This window comes from Lissotriton helveticus, chromosome 5_1 (assembly GCF_964261635.1).
Source record: "Lissotriton helveticus chromosome 5_1, aLisHel1.1, whole genome shotgun sequence".
In the NCBI taxonomy this organism is placed as follows: Eukaryota; Metazoa; Chordata; class Amphibia; order Caudata; family Salamandridae; genus Lissotriton; species Lissotriton helveticus.
In genome coordinates this window covers 958,220,710-958,236,296 of record NC_136065.1, presented here as the reverse complement: position 1 = coordinate 958,236,296, position 15,587 = coordinate 958,220,710, and the positions used below count along the sequence as shown (strand labels likewise).

The 15,587-nt window shown below is 43.1% G+C and overlaps 1 protein-coding gene across 1 annotated transcript in view; it reads right to left on the bottom strand.

The window, feature by feature from the left end:
* Window positions 1-15,587, bottom strand: part of CFAP46 (cilia and flagella associated protein 46) — a 1,487,057-nt gene that overhangs the window by 877,650 nt on the left and 593,820 nt on the right. The window lies entirely within an intron of this gene.

Genomic DNA, 15,587 nt, shown 5'->3' with positions numbered 1-15,587 from the left:
AGAGGCACGAAATGGTACTTCATACAAAAGTCTCTCTCAAAAGTCACTTGCCAGAATCCCTCGTTGCGCATGCGAGTGTTTTCTCAGCCATAAAACATGAAGCGCTGACAGGAACTTCAGGAAAAGGCTTCACACGAGAGCCGCGCTGTGTCTCCGGTGAAGAAGTCAGTTGAAGTGCGCAGATTTCTGAACGAACGTGCGCTTCATTGCCGCAGCCGCGCGCGAGCCCAAGAAGACTAGAACTGTCACTCTGCGCAGTTTGCGGGCTTCCTCTGCGGCCATGTTGAAGTACACGCTCTCTGAGGTGCTGAAAGCAGTGCTGCATGAACAGAGTAGTCACTCGGTGTTGTCTCCTCCAATGCGGGTATTTGGAGGCTTTCTTAAGAGATCGCTGAGTTTTTTCTTGAACTGCTCTAATGCTAGCTATCGTGCCTGGAGTCTTGACAGTACCCCCCTTCAAGGAAGATCCCCCCAGAGTGGGTTTGTTGGGGAAAGTCCTATGAAATGCCTTAACTAGTCGAGGGGCATGCACATTGTCAGATGGTTCCCATGACCGCTCCTCTGGCCCGTAGCCTTTCCATTCTATCAAATAAAATAGTTTATTCTTGGTGAATTTTGAATCTAGGATCCTGCTAACCTCATATTCTTCACTGGACTCAACCATGATGGATGGTGGTGTGTTTTTTAATCTGGCCTGGTCTGGGTTCTTCTTTAGTAGGGATATGTGGAAAGTAGGATGAATTTTCAATAATTTGGGTAGTTGTAGCTTAACTACTACTGGATTTATGATTTTTACGATTTTGATTGGTCCTATGAATCTAGGCTGGAACTTCCGATTACCCTTTAATCTTAAGTGTTTCGTGGATAGCCATACTTGTTCACCTACTTCAAACTGGGGACCCTGTCTTCTTTTTTTATCTGCCTGTTTCTTATAGGATTGTTTTGCCTTTTTTAAATTCCTCAACGCTCTTTTGTATGAACCCTGTAACTCTTTCATCACACAAGTAATGGCTGGGACCTCTCCATTCTGTTTTCCTAGAGTGATTGTCGGATGTCTGCCTGTATTCAGATAAAATGGAGTAAACCCTGTGGAGTCATGGATTGCATTATTATATGCGAATTCTGCGGTCCACAGTAATTCAGACCATTCAGCATCCTGTTCCAACAGATAGAGGCGCAAATATTGCTCCAAATCTTGATTCAGCCTCTCAGTCTGACCATCTGTTTCAGGATGATAACTGGTTGAATAACGTGTATCAATGCCTAAGTTATGCATAAAGGCCTTCCAAAATCTAGACATGAACTGTGAACCTCTGTCTGATATGATTACCTGTGGAACCCCGTGTGCCCGAATTATGTGCTGGTTAAATGTCTGCACTAATTGAAAAGCTGTGGGTACTGCCTTAAAGGGAATGAAGTGTCCCATTTTGGAAAACAAGTCCACCACCACCAAAATCACTGTGTGACCTTGACTAGAAGGCAGATCTACAATTAGATCTAGTGTCACTGTGTGCCATGGGTATGGTGCATTTGGCAAAGGTTGCAGCAGTCCCTGTGGGGCCTGTCGACTTGCTTTCCCCTTTATGCAAATCTCACAGGTCGAAACATATTGTCTTACTTGAGCTGCCAATCCTGGCCACCAAAAGTGTCGCCTGACCAGATCCTCTGTTTTCTTTGCTCCCTTATGACCAGCCAACCGATCATCGTGGCAACCTTTCATGGCCTCTTCTTGAAGTTCTTTGGTGGGAAGATATAACTTGCCTTCATGATAAGGAAGTCCATTTACGAGAGTTCTTTTCACATCTGACTCTACCCATTTGTGAAGATCATCCTCTGAGCACGCTTGCTGAATTTGTTGATTGAACTCTTTCAAGTGCATGGCTCCAATGATTTGTTTCAACGGAACTATTGGTTCCTCTACTGAGGCTCTTTCTTCGACGGCAGGATTCATTCGTGACAGGGCATCGGCCTTTCCATTTTTTGCACCAGGTTTGTAAGTGATCACAAAGTCGAACTCGGAGAAATACAGGGACCATCTCAACTGACGCGGCGAGAGAGTTTTTGCAGACTTAAGAAATTGAAGATTTCGATGATCTGTAAATACTGTGACGGTGTGTTTGGCCCCCAGCAGGTAATGTCGCCAATCTTGGAATGCCTCTTTGACTGCCAACAATTCCTTGTCTGCGATGGAATAATTACGCTCAGTGTCAGACAGCTTCCTGGATCGGTAAGCAACCGGATGTAGTTGTCCTGTAGTTTTGTTTCTCTGCGATAATATTCCGCCAGTTGCAAAGTCTGATGCATCTGTCTCTACAAAAAATGCTTGTTCTGGGTCAGGGTGCATCAAAATGGGAGCGCTAGTGAATGCAGTCTTCAAGTCTTGAAAGGCTTGTTCCGCATTTGCAGTCCATTCAAATTTCTGCCCCTTCTTTAGCAGATGGGTGATGGGAGTGACTTTGGACGAGAAATTAGGAATGAACCTCCGGTAAAAATTGGCAAAGCCAATAAAACTTTGGATTTCTTTCACACTCCTTGGTGATGACCATTCCTGAATTGTCCGAACCTTTAAATTGTCCATCTCGACTCCAGCTGCGGACAACATGAATCTCAAAAACTCCACTTTCTCGGCATGAAATGAACACTTTTCCAACTTCACATACAAATGGTTATCTAACAGCTTTTGAAGAATGTCTCGCACGTGCCGGACGTGATCCTCCATATTGTTGGAAAAAATCAATATATCGTCAATATATACTACAGCCACTCGATCCAGGAACTCCCGTAGGACATCGTTCACGAAGTTTTGAAAAGCAGCCGGGGCATTGTTCAACCCATATGGCATTACTTGATATTCGAATAATCCATACTTGGTCCGGAAGGCTGTCTTCCATTCATCACCTTCGGCAACCCTCACCAAATGGTAAGCTCCGCGTAGATCAAGTTTTGTGTAAATTTTGGCTCCTTTGACTTGGTCCAAAAGCTGATTGATGAGGGGTAATGGATATCGGTTTTTCACAGTGACTTGGTTCAGGGCTCTATAGTCAATACACATGCGGAGAGTCCCATCCTTTTTTGGCCGGAAGAAAAGAGGAGAGGAAACAGGAGATTGAGATGGCCTTATGAATTCCATTTTAGTATATTCTTCCAAATATTCCTTGAGGTAAATATTCTCCTTTTCTGTGAGCGCATAAACCCGGCTACAGGGTAAGTTGGCACCGGCTTCCAACTCAATTTTACAGTCGTAGCTCCTGTGTGGTGGTAGTTTTTCGGCATTCCTTTTGTCGAACACACTTGCTAAATCTTGATATTCTTTGGGTATTTCTTCAGTACTGACTGTGAACCGATAGTTGAGCCAACTCGGTGGCCGGCGATCCTTCACTTTTCTCTATGTTTTTTGCTAGAAAATTCTTCTGACAATATTCTGAGTTCATCTTGACCGTTCTTCTCTCCCAATCAATAGTCGGGTTATGTACAGTCAACCACGGCAGACCCAGGATCAGTTGAAACTGGGGCGCATCGATAAGGTTAAATCTGATAGTCTCTCGATGACCCTGTAATCCTTCCAATTGCAAGGTTTCTGTTTCTTCCACAATAGGACCTGAGGTTAAATTGGTACCGTCGACTGCTTTTACCACTTCAAGGTTCTTCTTCTTAACCGCCTTGATGCCCATCTCTTGTGCGTATCTCTGATCGCAGAAGTTTCCGGTAGCCCCCGAATCAATCATAACCGAGACTTCTTTCAACTTCTGAAGTCCGAATTTGACTGTGAAGGACACTGTGAGATGAGGAGCTGCTGACTGTAAGGTGTTAATCAATTGCTGGTGTTCGTGAGTTGACTGTTCGGAACATCCCACCAGGGCAACTCCCTTTACTGATGGGATCTGTCTTTTAACCCTTGGTTATTTTTGGGTTTCTTCGGACATTCTCTCACAAAATGCCCTGACGTACCACAATACAGACATAACTGATTCGCCCGTCTCTTGTCCTTTTCCTCCTGAGTGAGGGGTCCCCTAATGGAACCTATTTGCATTGGTTCTTCTCCAGAGCCCGCATCGGTTTTAGAATGTTCAGATTTAATACGGTCTAAGCGTGGCACAAATGGCTTGTAGTCTCGCTTCTTTTCTGACCTTCTTTCAAACAATCGGTGTTCAATTTGAAGAACTAAATCTATCAGTTCTGATATTTCTTGAGGACGTTTAGGAATCTGAGCTAAGGCATCTTTTATCTCGTCCTTAAGACCTCGATAGAATATCGCCGAACGTTTACTGTCAGGCCAGTCAGTTTCGACGATCAATTTGTTAAACTGGGCTATGTACGCTACCAATTCTCGATTGCCTTGCTTGAGATCTAGGAGTTCGTTGTCTGTAGCTTGGTTAGCAGTTCTTCTATCGAATATTCTTAAGAATTCTTTTTTGAAACGGTCAAAATCATACAATGCTGCGTCATTACGAGCAACCAGAGGCATGGACCAGGCAGCGGCGTCTCCGCTCAAATAAGACAACATGAATGCGAACTTAGCTTGGTCCTCTTTGAAAACTACTGATCTGCACAAAAAATGTAAGGAACATTGTGTGAGGAAAATTTGGGCCTTATGAGGATCCCCAGTGAAGCGTTCAGGGTTAGCTAAAGGAACAATTGGAGCCACCGAATGAATTACTTGAGCGGCTACCTCCGAACCTGAATTGTGTGAGGAATTGAAACTAGGTAAAGGAGTTGTTCCCGCTACAAGTTCCTCCAATTTCCGCTGAACATGACGAGTTTCTTGTTGGGACCTTTTAACCTCATCCCTAAGGACCCTATTCTCTTCTGCTGAGCGTGTAAGCTGAGTCTGTAATCCTTCTAAGATTCCGGCCAAAGACTTTAAATCAAATCCCTCAGCCATGACGACTCGAGTGGAAAGTTTTGGCACTTCAATCTGTCAGAAGGCTCAGGAATCCACTGGAGTCGACGATGGTCCCAATGCCCCACTACCTCAGGAATCACCAGTAGGAAACTATTGGTAACCCCTGAAACAGCGGGGAAAGGGGAAGTGGAAGAGAAAGAGAGAAAACAGTCGCAGGTTGGTGGGTAGTGCTTCTCCAATATAACTTCTAACTGGATACGCCAACCCCTGGAAAGAATAACTTAATGCATTCAAAAGCTCTATAACATAATTATAGATATTGACAGTTGTAATTATACAAATCTCTTACCCCAAGGAAACCTGGACTATGCTTCTCTCTTGTAGTTAGCTGTTGTATGTTCGTCACAGCTCCTGCACATATAACACAATTAGAACACTGTTCTTCCTGTGTATTCAATTGATAACTTTTGAATAATTTTAAGGGAATTACCTGGGTTTTTAATTAGTCCCTCGTATATTTTATTCTGGAAAACTTGAGTGCTGTAATCCTTGGATAAACCTAACCCTCACTATTAGTAAGCTAAGACTCTAACCCTAAATGCTACGCTGCCCTCTAATGTGTGAACTAACGCTACTCTAAATCATTTGAATGGCAGACTTGAACTCAAAATGAAGAGGCACGAAATGGTACTTCATACAAAAGTCTCTCTCAAAAGTCACTTGCCAGAATCCCTCGTTGCGCATGCGAGTGTTTTCTCAGCCATAAAACATGAAGCGCTGACAGGAACTTCAGGAAAAGGCTTCACACGAGAGCCGCGCTGTGTCTCCGGTGAAGAAGTCAGTTGAAGTGCGCAGATTTCTGAACGAACGTGCGCTTCATTGCCGCAGCCGCGCGCGAGCCCAAGAAGACTAGAACTGTCACTCTGCGCAGTTTGCGGGCTTCCTCTGCGGCCATGTTGAAGTACACACTCTCTGAGGTGCTGAAAGCAGTGCTGCATGAACAGAGTAGTCACTCGGTGTTGTCTCCTCCAATGCGGGTATTTGGAGGCTTTCTTAAGAGATCGCTGAGTTTTTTCTTGAACTGCTCTAATGCTAGCTATCGTGCCTGGAGTCTTGACAGTTAGTCTCTAGCTACTGGGAATGTTTTTTCTGGCCAGCCCTGCAGCCACTAGCTCCTCAGGTCAGGCCTTTGGGCACAAGGTCTTGCTCCATCGAGTTGTCCTGCAGGGTCTAGTCCTGTTTAGTCAGCTGTGCCCTCTTGGAGTCAGAAGCGCTCCTGCTTTTTGTGCCACTGAAACACGTAAACAGGACGCTAACCACTTGACGCTTGGAAAGCAGTTCCCGACCCTGGGTGCCAACAAGATTCAACAGTCCATGAGTCCTTGTGCGAGGTCTTGTCTTTAAGCAGGAGTCAAGAATCAGGATTCTTCTTCCAGCAAGTTCTTCTTCTTCAGAAGGAGTATTTTCGGGTCCAGAAATGTTGCAAGGATTTGGTAGTGGAGGTGCCTGATTTAAGACTGTGCACTAGTGCTAAAGTAGCCCTTTGTTTTGTCAACTGTTCCTGTCCACTACATGATAGATAATCCCTGCTAAGTGGCCAACAGTTAAGTCCCATTGACCTTTCCTGGGCCCAAAAGAAAACCACGGTCCTCAGAGGTAGGGCAGTGAAGTGTCCAAATAATGTGTATTCTAGCTCTGGAGGTGTGATGAGTCACAGGTCTGGTTTGCAGATTGGATTGTTCTGGCACAGGCAGCCTTAAGTACATTTTTGCAAAGTTACTTTTCTGCTTATGTTATCAAAAATCTGATTTCACTATTAAGAGAGATTTTAAAATCTAAGCAGTGAATACTTTTGAGGCATTTTTCTAGCAATTTTCTAAGTGGAGCTGAAAAAGAAAGGTTTTAATCCCACAAAAACCTATCGGGGAAAGGTCAGGCAAGGCCCACATAGCGAAATAACTTTTGGGTTCTATCGGTAAGGCACACTCACCCCAATATGCTCCTATTTTTAAATAAAAGCACCCTGTACAGGTTATGTGGTACACTTTTAGGGGTGAATATATAAAAAATTGTATTTTCTGACATAGCAAAGGCATTTTTCCCTGCCATGTTTCACAGCAGTGCATTTAAACTGCAGCCCAGCCAGAACCACAGTGAACCTGGCAGTCCTCAATTTTTGTAACATAAGGTGATTTAAATGCAAACTGCTGTCTTAGTATTACATTTAACTTTCTATTCCATAGTGCACTTAAGGCGCCATTTACAATGGACTTACAGCACAGTTAATAGACCATATAGGGAGTTCTAAAGTATAGCATATGATTTAGAGAGGGAAGCACATGCACTTTACTACTGTTTGCAGTGGCAAAGTACATAGAATCCTATAGCCAGCGAAACAGGGTCCAGAAAAGGTTTGGGGGTTACCATGTAGAAAAGGTGAAAATGCTACCTTTAAAACTTTCTTATTAGCTAGGTCTGCCTGGGTCAAGGCATAGCTGAGTTACTTTACTACACTAGACCGAATTATACTTTAGACCCCTCTGCAGCCAATCGCAGTAATTACGTTAATTCTGGAGCTTCGGGATAGCAGCAAACACACTGTGCCAGGAGATCAGGAATGGTGAAAATGCAGTAAACTCCTATTTTGTTTTACTGAAACTACAATTTTCCTACAAATGCAAACCTTGGTAAAGCAGGTTAGACTACACAGACATAGCATGAATACATTACCATTCACTGACGAAAAGTCATAAAAGAAAGTGAAGATGTACAGACCATTTATTGTCCCATAAAAAAGGAATTGACCTATTGAATGGACAAGATGAAAACGTGAGCGGAGGTAGAATTGCATTTTAAACCCACTTCAAACAAGATAAAATAATTAAAAAGCAGGTCATCTACAACAAGCTGATCTAAACAGTTGGGTTTTACAAATTAGGAACTCTTTTGCGCTGTCAAATAAAAGTCAGATATACACATGAAACCCGTCCTAACATGGTACAGCCAAGAGGAAAAAGCGGAGAAAAGCACTTGCATCCTTGGTTGATTCATGCTAATTCAAAAAATGGAAAAGACACCCTAATGAACGAGTCATCAATAAGCCGTTCCTCTTCTTTACAGGTCTGTGTGTGGTCGGCCAGAAAGATTAGCCTTACAGAAGTAGTGTTTTCTCATGGCGCAGGGTTCATCAAGAGAAAAATGAACAGGCCATCTTCTGTTCAAGAGTAAAACAGGTCTGCATGGTTTGAAATCCCATATAGGTTCCTTGCACATTGACTTGCTTTGGGTAAAAAGAAGATTCGTTGAATGGAGAGTGGCAGCCTTTAGACTACATCCCCGCCCTGTACTAAGGATGTGAGTGAGGTCTGCACTGACATCTCGGACCAAAAGCACTAGATGAGTGAAACCTCGATTGGCGATCCTGCCAGGTTAAGGGGGACTTTCTGAAAGGAAGAGGTCTGTGCCACACCGGAAAACAATCAGAACACTTCCAGCTTCAACAGGACGTGGTGTGAAGGAAAATGTTTTCATTAATTATTCTTTTTTGGATCCATATTAATCTTTTTAATAGCAAAAACGGGCAGAGCGAAGAGATATGGAATGCACCAGCCCGCTGGCAACGACCAGAAAACGTCTAAATAATGAATCACTGCTGGCGCCAGTTTGGCAGGCAGTTAGGAAGCACTTCAGCTCTGCTCGGGTAATAATGGTGAGTTTATTATGGAGTCTCCATGCAAATGTCAAATAAAGTGTTTCTAGATGACTAGGCTTCATTTACGTCCAGTCTCGCCCCATCAAGTATTCGAAGTTGCGAAAACACTGTGCTAGTGTGCCTTCAACTAGTCAGGAAATTCAGCTCCTTACTGCCGCTCCCTTACCAGAGAACAGATTGTCATATATATGATCACAATTACACAACAGTTCATAAATTAACTCTGCTTTAAGTTGACGATGCAGAGATAGATGATACACTCGGCTGGGTTCATGCCACTTATGGTAATACCGAATTGGTGTACAAAAGCAAAAATAATCAAATCTTTTGAAAACTGAGTTAATGCAACATGTTTCTAAGTTGTGGAGCAAACACTTTTCTGATGCATTAGCATTCCAACAAGTACAAGGTGAACAAAAATTGCACAAGCATATCAATTTCTAATTGAAACAAGCATGCGCGCATCGCGCTGAAAGGAGGCAGTAGGGGGAGGGGAGAGAGGAGGGGGCCGGTGCCTGTTTCCCTTGTGGGAGCAAGCAGGAACCATCTGTTAATTACTAACAGATGGTTTTGAAAGCTCGCTCCTGCAAGGGAATCGCCAAATGTGCACGCGTTGCATTGCATTGAAAGCTTCACATCAGGTAATTTGTTTATTTATTTATAAAGTTTTGGGGCAATTCATGCAATCTTTACTGCCAACAAAACAGATATACACAGGGCGCAGCAGTGATAGCGCTCTTTTAATCTATGCAAATCTGCACTTTCAAAGAGCTTAGCTTTAACTTTTCTAAACACAACTGGAAACTATTCAATCTTCTTCTGCCACTCCAGACTCCTTGTCTCACCCTTCTCACTTTTGAAAACAAGCATTTGCAATGAAATAGGTCTCACATTCGCGAGAGTTTAAGCTATTGGCATTGTAAATGACAATGCCTTTTATTTATCTGTTTTGATAATTAACACACAAATAAAGGGCATTGCCATTTACAATGCCAATAGCTCAAACTCTTGTAAATGTGAGACCCATTTAATTTCAAAGGAGCGCTGCCATTTTCCCAGGCTGCTAGGAAAGTGAAAGCGCGAATGGAACGCTAAATGTTGCAGGAAAGCATGTCGTGTCTGCAGTAGGAGAAACTCATTAAGGTGGGCGAGGCTTCCAGTCTATACCTGAATACAGCATGCCTCGCAGAGCAGTGGATGGACTGCTCAGGCTCGACCTAAAAAGGATCTGTAAAAAAAACTAAGGTTACAAAATGTATTTTTAATGGTGATCAACAGCCTTGGCATTATTAAAAACAAGAGGAATGAATGAATTCCACAACCCAGGGTTTCTTGGGAACCAACATGTCAGCTAGTGAAAGACACATCATCATTGTAGCACAGCGCATTCACATTACTGTTCAAGGTGTAGTAGTGGAAGGCACGTATGGGGGGTACCAGGGCCCTAAGGGGTGCACCAGAAGGGGTTTCAGATGAGGTCAGAGGTTGCCAGTTAGTTATTCCCCTTGTACATCATATATTCACAGGAGGGACCTTTGCCATCTTCATCAAAAAGTGTTCTACTATTGCTAGTTAGGAAGGTCAGGTGTCTGGCAGCGAGAGGCTTCTGCCCCATATTAGCACATTTTGTTGCTTGCTACAAGACAAGCCTTTGAAATAAACCCATATTATGGACAACAAGGGCACCCAATAAGGTCGGAAAGGGACCTTGGGAGTAGAATCTTGAAAACAACAGTGGTCCCTTTCAAGCAAGGAATTAAGGTTCAATAAATAAAGACACAGTCGTTACTATATTAGTTTGACATGTCCAGCCGGACAGTGGTCTAGTGTTTAGTTTTACAAAATTGTACAAACAAGTACAGCACGAATTTACAAAGTGGGGCACAAGCCTGTACCCTACTCAACAAACATTCAACGTACAATTAGAAACCATAGAAACATAAAGGGCTTTTAAGGCAAAAACAGACGGTTCCGTTACCTATACAGTTTCAATTTTCTGAACAGAACATCAGTAGCACCTTTACAATCAAAGTGACATTAAGTTAATAACTGTATAAGGTGAAAAGTTTTGTCGACGGTGTTTCGAACCGTTTAAAGCTATATGCGGATCATCATCAGGACATATAACGAATAGTATGTCCTGATGACGAATAGTTTAGAAAGGAGACAGCTATGCTCTAGTACAGAGAGAATTAGCATAGCTCTAAAGATCACTATTGCTGTTTTGGCCCGCATCTGTGGATGTTGTTGGCACGTAATAAATGGATTCACTTAACTGTTTGTGGCCGTTTATATCATGGGCAAGTTCACTTTTATTCATTTCAACTTGGTCAATTAAAAACACTGAAATACATATGTTATACTGGCACTCTAGATAAAGCCAATGCATGCACAGAAGTCTATTTATATAAACTAAGATAAGTTGTAACAGTCGGAATTGGAGACATAACAAAATACAACCTTAATAAAATTACAAAATAACGACGCAGCCGAACGAGGACTAACTATTCGCACCATCTTCTCTGTCCTTGCAGATGACTGAGGATACTTCAATATAATGCTGTGTTTGTTACGCGAGAGACTTGAGAACAACTCCTCTTAAAATAGTGCATCTAAATAAAGCTAACAGACAGAGAAAGGAACAAAAGCTCTTATTGAAGAAACACGCACAACAAAGATGGACGATCTTTGATGGGGTACAAACGTAAATACATAAATTTTTAAAAAGCGGCCTTTCATTTTGCACAAAAGCACAGGGAATGTAAGTTGGTTAAGAAATGTATTCACCCTACTGTTTGTGGCTATTTATATCACAGCCAAGTTGGGTTTTATTTCTTTCAACTTCGCAAATTAAGAACATTGAAGTGTATAATTTACTGGCACTGTAAATAGATACAGTGCGTGCACAAAAGTATATGTTTATAAACAAGATCAGCTGTAACAGTCATATTGGACACCTGGCGAGAAACAACCTTAATAGCCCAAATAGACAAGCACTGGCGAGCGAAAGCGGAAAGTAAACATTTAAAACAAGACAATAGTCTTGCTTGGTCGGTGTTGCCCTGCAGACCATCAATGTCCAGAGGGGAGGAGGGACTGTGCAGGGGAAAGCTGCTGATGGGCAACAAAAGCAATCCCTTAGTGAAATCGCCTCAGCTGAAACAGGCACCCAAAGGTGGGACAGTTGAGAGGAATGGACCAATAGAAGGTCAGTATTTCGGATTGGCAGAAGAAAAAAAAAACAATGGCAATTGGTGGATTTGCCACAGCCCATAGAACAGGATTCAACAGGTTGATCGAGCCTCGACCTAAAAAGGCTAGATGACAGGTTGTAGGACACCAGGGGGACATCAAGAAACAAGTAATGATGTGTGGAGTTTCTGGCTTCTGTGTCATCCTTGCATTTTATTTAGAAATCATTTGAATCTATCTTTTGAGAGTTTCTTAAACTACTTCACAAATTAATTTACTCTGAAATGCTATAACGTGCAATGTTACTGAATTTTGGTTTAAAAACAGAATTATACGTAATTAAATTATGGAACATTTGCCACAGTGTGTGAAGAACCCAAAGGACAGGTTTTTTTTCATTAAATCCTAGTCCGCCATCATGGGTACTCTATTTGAATTCATAAATAGTAGCACATCTCTGCACGTACAATTTGACACTGGTCCATGGGCACAATCCAGCTTTTAGATGAGGACTGCTGTAGAAATCAACTATCAAATGTAAAGGCTAAATGAAAGTCACAAGCATGACTTTTATAAAGGTTGTTTTATTTAGCCTCTAAGAATCCAGTTGTGGATCAATCACAGCAACAAGTAATAAAGCACAAGCTCAATCTGCATACCGCAAAGGGCAGCCGATAAACCCATAGAACATATAACAGCCAGAATTGTTTGTGAACTAAGAAGTATTATGTATAGCGAGGCTATGATATCCATTCTGGCTTCACAAATGAGTACCACCACTCAAAGAGAGCCATTGCCACAGGGAAGGGGGTGAAGCTGGATAAAACAGCCATACAGGCAAACCTGCAGGGTAAAGAGAAGGGATGGGTTGCCACTGGGGCGCAAGTGGCGTCTTTAGCAGGAGAGCCAGTAATACAGGTTTGGGGGGGACGTGTGGTGACTAGGGACCCGGGGCAACATGTACCAGAACCAAGCAGACTTAACATTACGTGAGGGTACAGTGTATGTGGGATAAGGGAAAGAACAACTCCGCTATCGTCAGAGAGGACCATGTCTGGTATGGTAAGTAGGTGTCTGTCAATTGCTTTAGTGGGCAGTCCTGGGGTATTGGGTCCCAAGGCTGCATGTGACCTGGGCTGCATTGGCCCTCTTGTGGTTTCAGTGTCCTAATGTCACTCTCACATTCCACACACCTGGATAGTGTCTGACCCATCCCAAAAGATGGGGCCCCAGATTAATATCTTAAAGCCATATAACTGGAATAAAGGCCAGGTCCGCAAACTTGGAAATTAAAAGTCTGCCACTGGGCTTGGGGAATATCCCCAGCAAGCAGACAGCCTGCGTCCCATTGAGAGTGTGGCGTGTCGCATCATTAAGACCGGCTGTTGCTAACTCCTAGAATGGGTTAAGTGTCAGGCAGTCCCACAACATATGGATGAAGTCAGCATCATCCAGACGGCCTCTGTGACACCCCGCTTGGATCTCAGGATATATTCTATTAAGTTGTTTAGGAGTCAGGTACCCCATGCGCAAGTAATAATATTGAATTACTAAAAGTCTGGAGAGAGTAACACAGCACATTGACCCAGTCCCTGTCTGTGAATTCCCAACCCAAGTCAGAGATCCAGCTATCCTTCAAGGGGGAGAGATTGTGTTTAGTCTGAGAGACCAGGGAACAATTCAGCAGCGTGAACGCATGGACCTGGGACGTCTTAGTGCAGATGGTCTTCAGACACTCATGCGCAGTGGGTTCTAGTTCGTAGGCAGCCTAGGCCTATCTAATGGCTGCCGCCACTATGTCATATTGGAAGAACTGATAGGGGGGCAACAAACTTGGTGGTTCAGTCCTGGAACTCTCGCAGTTGGCCTATTGAAAACCAGTCCCCAAACTTGGGCAGGCCTCGGTGCTCCTAATCCCATAACACAGTCCAGTCTCCTGTGTGTGGGAGGTGAGGCAGAATTACTGTTCGGCAGACTCTGGTATAAGGACATTTTGTTGTGCGTTGGAGTACCCGGGCACATGCAAAATGGAGGACAGACAGTATAAGGCCCTAGGACACCTTACAATGGTGAAGTCGCAGGGCCAGAAGGATGGCTGCCAAGATGGCCCGAGTGGGATAAAATGTGGTTCTCGAGCATCCAGCACTCAAAGAGTGTATTGCACCAGAACACTACCCATTTAAACTGTGCCGCAAGATAGTAGAGCTGCATATCAGGGACCACAAGTCTTCCTTTATCTGATGGAAGGCGCAGTTTAATCAGGCAATGCTATGGAGTTCCATGTCCCAGATGAGATTTAATTGAGAGGGATTTGAGGAGACGAATTGGGAGGGAAGTGAAATAGTAGAGAAGCTGAGGAAGGAATATCTTTGACAGGGCGATCCTACCCATGCCTGACATCCAATTTAAACCTTGTGGCTAGCAGATACTGCTTGGCTGGCTTCCCAGAGATTACCAATACGTTTTCCTCCCTGTAAATTCTCCAGTTGAAGAAAGGTACAAAGAGATGTGAATGAATCACAGATATAAAGATCTCTCATAGAATGGCAATGATCTGCACATGAAAGGTGCTCCTCTAACTATCTAGATACAGGAGCACCATTCACTGCTTTCTTTTAAAATCATTTTGCAAACAAAATATATGAATATTATGACTGATGTCGGTGACTAAACTATCTAGAAGTAGCATCAAGACCAGTGCTTAATTTGAGCTTATGGCTTCCGGTGCTCAGCACTGGCACTTAATTGTCAGCACCAGCTCTAGTGACAGTTCACCACATGGTGTCGCTCTCTGACAAATTTTGAGATAAGCACAACAACAGTATTTAATAAGTCAATATACATTAAAATGAATACCATCTGTCATTCACACCATTTAATTTTTTTTATTTATTATTGTATTGATTCTGGTCAGCAAACGAAGAATAGTAAAGTAATAACACACATCGCAACGTAAGGTAATTGTTAAATAGTTAGAATTCAGCAGCCAACATACATAGGACCCTTCACAGGGCATACATAATAGTAAGCACCAAAGGAAGAAAAAAAAAATTCCTTCCTCCATACATTTTTGTGTCACCTATTTTAGCGCACTTGTGTTGTCTACATCCCCTCCATACCACTCTGTCTCTTCATCTCTCAGATCATCTCCGTACCAAATGACATTAAATTAGGCAATATCTTGTAAGGATTGAAGATATTGTACAAATGTCTCCCAGAAATCTCTAGGTCTTGAGGCCTGAGGTATGTCTTCTGCATATGTTTCCAATGTCTCCTTACAAAAAGTCATATCTTTTAACCAGTCCTTGTGGCGCGGTGCGGCATACCACCCCAGCACATCGCCACTCATCGCTTTGCCAGTAGCAGTGCCACAGCCAGCAGTTTGCGTCGTTTGGCCGGCCGAGTCCTATAGATTCCCAGCAGACATACTAGTGGAGCATTTGGGATCTGCTCAGCGAGCATCATTATGAGGGTGTCAGTGACCTCCTGCCAGTATAATGTAAGTTGATGACACGCCCATGCCAGGTGAAGAAAGTCTGCATTTGGCATTCCACATCTGTGACATCTAGTGTGTTCTAAGTCCGCATTTATGTAATTTTACTGGGGTGTAGTATATTTGATTGAGAAACTTAAAATGAATAATTCGCAAGTTGCATTTTGATGTTAGTAGTTGCAATTGTGAGCAACTAAAGTCCCTGTCCTTTCTATCAATAGTAGTCCCTATCATCTCCTCCCAACGCTTAAGCGATTTATCCGTGCCCGAGCTCAACTCTCCATGTGAAGCGTTATATAATCGTGTCACTAAGCGTTGCCATGTAGGTGATGTTTGTAGTATTTGCA